Source organism: Penaeus japonicus, unplaced genomic scaffold, assembly GCF_977035675.1.
Source record: "Penaeus japonicus unplaced genomic scaffold, GWHDUDI00000001_assembly GWHDUDI00000001, whole genome shotgun sequence".
NCBI classification, from domain to species: Eukaryota; Metazoa; Arthropoda; class Malacostraca; order Decapoda; family Penaeidae; genus Penaeus; species Penaeus japonicus.
Window position 1 is genome coordinate 56,300,617 of NW_028234403.1, and position 5,000 is coordinate 56,305,616.

Genomic DNA, 5,000 nt, shown 5'->3' on the forward strand with positions numbered 1-5,000 from the left:
GACCCCCACTTTATCAATACACTGTAGATAACCTCTCACCAAACACTCTATTCTCACCAACTATCAATCTCTACCTAACCCACAGAATCATATTATTCATAATTATCAACATCCCACACCCTAACTAATCTCTATACACTATCTAACTCAAAATTCACACTCCACAATCCCATTCACACACCCCTAACTCTAATCCTACAAACAAACAAATATCATACTCAACAAAACCTCACACTCCCACCTATCATTCAACCCACTAACCACACAAAATCTATATACTCACTCACCTAATCTCTCTCTCTATTCTCGGTACCCAACATATAGTACAATACACATGACACTTTCTCATACACATACTTACACACACACAACCCCTCACATTCAAAAAGAGACACACCTACAGACCTGACTTACATACATACTGATTCACCACACACCACCAACCACACACACACACTCCGCACACACCACACACTCATATACCACACACATACCACACACACACACCACAAGACACACACAGACCTATACACATGTCACACGACTTCCCACACACCTACACAACCCTCAGTTCCCACACACACACCCACACTCACCCCACACTCACACCACACCACACCCACACACACACGATACCCAAACACACACACACACAACACACACACACACACACACACCCATACACACAACATGACCACTAAGACCCATACACACCCCACCACCCACACACACACACCAAACAACACACACACACACACACACACACACACAACACACCTCACCCGCACTGACAGACACCATAAACAAAATCCAAACCCCTCACCATTCACACCCACACAATCACCACACACTCTCACAACACACTCTCACACCCACCCCCCCCATCACCCATCCCTTGCCTCACACCCACACACTCACTACACCACACACACACACACACTATCTCACACCACTCTAAACATTCCTCACACCATACACCTCACATCCACACCCACCCCCCCACCCTACAAACACACTCACCTCCTACACACACCACACACAAACCCACTACACACAAAGTCCCCCCGTCCCTGGCATAGGCGCGTTCTCGTTCTCCTTTCTTCGGGCGCGTTTCGCTTTCTCGATTTCTTGCCCTCTGGCTTCTTTCTCTTTCGTGTTTCTTTCTTTCCTCCGCCTTTCCGGCGTGAGGATGATTTCCTGGACCCTGGCTTCACTTCGGCCTTCTCCTAGGCGCTCCTCTCTCTCCTCTCTCAATCTCTCTCTCGCGCTCTCTCTCTTCTCCCTCCTCGCTCGCTCGCCGCTCTGCGGCTCGCGCGTCTCGCTCGCGTCTCTCCTCTCCTCTCTCTCTCGCTCTCCTCTCACTCTCCTCTCTCCTCTCTCCCTGGATCCGACCCCCACGCCTTCTTCCCTTTTCCGTCTTCCCTCGCCCTTTCCCCCGCTTTGCTTTTCCCCCACTCTACCCCACTAACCGGCTATTCCGCTGTTTATTGTACTTGCCCCATACCTTTCTGCATATTCCCCCTATTCTCACCTGATGGCCACCTCCCTGCTCCGCCTTCCCGACCTGCCGATTCCCCCCCTTCCCCCTCCTCCTTCTCCTTCCCCCCCACCCCCATCCCGCCCGCCCGTGCCCACCCGCCCTCCGCCGCACACCCCCCCCCCGGCCCCCTAGACCCCTCCACCCATCCTAGCCACGCAGCTGGACGCCATTTAACCTCCAGCCATCACACCACAGTCCCATTATCCCCCTATCCAGGGCCCCCTCTCACTTCAACACCTACCGGTTTCCACTCACAGCACTGTTTTTCCAATTTCCCAATGCTAGTATAAGGTGAACCGTAACTATCGAGGCGGGAACAAACCCGAAGTCGCGCACCATGTGGACTTAACGACTGTCTACATGAGTTGATGTGTGTGAGTGTGCGAGCGATAGGGTGTGATAGTGAGCGTGTGTGATGTGTGAAGACATTTTGTAAACCCCTTCAATGTACCGATAGATAGGTATGTAAGTCTAAACCAATTTGCAAAATTATGGCTTAAAGTAGTAGGATAGTTTAAGTAGATTAGCCCAAAATGCAATAACCACATCCTCAATACTCATCCCATCCAAAGCTTAGACCACCCCCCCGCCCCCATAACAAAAGAAGCTTAGTTCTTCTCCCCCTCCCAAAAGTAAATATACATATTCATTCCCATACACCCCGTAAAAATTACCCATCACTCTCCTCCGTCTCCAACAACAAAAGGCTGCTAATCACTGTACATGCTAGCATAAAATACGCCTACAGAACAATAAGCGAACACGCGCGGCATTTAAGAAAAGCAAAATATTCACACGCTAATTAACGCCGCTGCTTCTTCCTCCTAACCTCATTGAAAAAAAAAAATATATATATATCCTCAACCTTTATAACAGTGTATTTCGGACAGTATATTTTTGAATTCCTATTAGGACCCATCTTCCGCTAGCATTATGCATGGCTCCGTTTCCCGTATTAGGTACAATTTCCGCAACAATGATGGTGTGAGAGAGAGTGAGAGAGAGAGAGAGAAGAGTACAGGAGAGAGAGCATTAGGGTGGGAGGGGGAGAATGATAGGATGATAGGGAGGAGAGATGGAAACCAAGAGAAAGGGAGGGGGGTGGATGGATGGATGGATATATGGATAGATGGACAGAGAGGTAGAAAGAGAGAAAAGAGATAGAGAGAGAGAGAGAGAGAGAGAGAGAGAGAGAGAGAGAGAGGGGAGAGGAGAGAGAGAGAGAGAGAGAGAGAGAGAGAGAGAGAGAGAGAGAGAGAGAGAAGAGAGAGAGAGAAGAGAGAAAAGAGAGAAAAAGAGAGAGAGAGAGGAGAAGAAGAAGATAGAGAGAGAGAAGAGAAAAGACAGAGAGAGAGAGAAAGAGAGAGAGAGAGGAAAGAGGAAGAGAGAAGAGAGAAGAGAAGAGAAAAGAGAAGAGAGAAGAGAGGAGAGAGATAGAGAGAAAGTGAGGAGAGAGAGAGGAGAAGCGAGAGAAGAGAGAGAGTAGAGAGAGAGAGAGAGAGAGAGAGAGAGAGAGAGAAAGAGAGAAAAAGAAGAGCGAGAAGAGAGAGAGAGGAGAAGAGTGAGATAAAGAGAGAGAGGAGAGAGAGAGAGAGCGAGAAGAGAAGGAAAGAGGAGAAGCGTAGAAGAGAAGAGTAGAAGAGAGAAGAGAGAGAGAGAGAGAGAGAGATAGAGAGAGAGAGAAGAAAGAGAAGATAGAGAGCGAGCGAGATGAGAGAGAGAGAGAGAGAGCGAGAGAGAGAGAGAGCGAGAGAGGCGAGAGAGAGACCGCGCGAGCGGCGCGCAAGATCGAGCGAGAGAGCCTCGCGAGCTGAGCAAGGCGCGAGCGGAGTAGAGCGATAGCACGAGCGCGACTAGAAGAGACGCGAAGAGAGAAAAGAGAGAGAGAGAGCGAGAATCAAGATAGAAGAGAGAGAGAGACGCGAGCGCGACGAGCGCGAGAGAGAGAGACGAGCGAGCTAGAGGCGCGCGAGCGGGAGAGCTTGCTCGATCGCGGACGGCTTCAGCGCGAGCGCGCGTGCGAGGACACGACCGGCGGCCTGTGTGGCTGGGCCTCGCTCCCCCCCCCTCCGCGCGCTGGATATCCGCCCGCAGGGACAGCGCCGCCGCGCCCCCCGCGCGCCCCCTCTCGAGCGCCGCCGCGCCCCCCCTCCGCGCCCCGCCGCGCGCCACCCTTCGCGCGCCGCGGCTCGCGCTACTAGCTCCTCTCCTCTCGCTCGGGCGCGCTCGTCGCTCGCTCTCTCTCTCTCGCGCCGCGCACGCGCGCCGCTGCGCGCGCGCGCGCGCCGCTCTTTACGAACCCTCTTGGGTCTCGCTTTAACGAACTCACTCTGCCGTCTCCGCTTTACTAACTCGTGCGTTTTACTTTCGCTGACTAACTCTCTCTGCCCCTGCTCTCGTGTACCCTAAACTCTGTCCACTCTCTTCTCTTACCCTAACAAACTCTCTCACTCCTCAAACTCCTCTCTCTTTTCTCTCTTCTCTCTCTAAGCCAATCACCACCGTCTAACACCCCCACCGTCCCCCAATCCCTCCAGGCCCCTCCCCCCCCCCGACACCCCCCTACCCCCCAAGCCCCCCTAAGCCCCCCCCCCCCCAAACACTCACTCAAGCACCCCCCTCACAGACCCCACTGACCCCCACACCACCCGAACCCCACCCCCTGTCACAATAAACCACCAAGCCTGAAAGTATATATCATCTCCGCACAAGCTTTCCTCACCACCAAGACACTCTCCACATCCACCCACACACCCCATACCCAATACCCCACAACTCCGACAGCACCACATGATCATAAATATTATTTTCTCATTCCAAAAAACCAAAGGCAATCACCAACCTAATGAGCAACGCAATTACCATAATCATAATTACAGACATATATACATTATTAGCCTCGTCTTTTAACTGATCGTTCCCCGACACGAGGTTAGCCGTTCCGTGTTTGTTCCTTCTCCACACAATCGCTTTACGATATTCCACGATATACACACTGAACACCCTTCGTAAAGGGAATAATCCAAAGAGTGAATAATGATAATAATAATTAATAACAGCAGAACGTGTGAGGAATGTCGAGGCGCATTACAAAATGGAGACTCGGGGTCAGAACCGACACAGCACAAAACGCTCTTTATAAAACCCGAGAGCTGACGTCTCCTGAATGGCGTCAATTGCAGAATGTTGCAGAGTTTTGGGCCGATTGCTTTTTTTTCTCTCTCCAAGACAGAATGCGTAGGAATTGTCGTCCTTTCTGGTTTATTTATTTATTTTTTTTCTGCAGATTCATCGTCACAGCACGAACGTCATGTCAATACTTGTTATAATAAGACCTTGTCACATTGTTCGTTTTTTTTTTCTCTCTCTCTCTCTCCTTTTGTGTTGGGCTCTCTGTTTTATCACCTTTAGGAACTTTATCACTAATTGCAAAATCGGCTCCCCTTCTTGCAACGTGACC

At 50.9% G+C, this 5,000-nt stretch overlaps 1 protein-coding gene across 26 annotated transcripts in view; it reads right to left on the reverse strand.

Moving 5' to 3' along the window:
- Positions 1 to 5,000, reverse strand: part of LOC122259284 (protein couch potato) — a 263,132-nt gene that overhangs the window by 257,856 nt on the left and 276 nt on the right. The gene's annotated exons all lie outside the window — the stretch shown is intronic.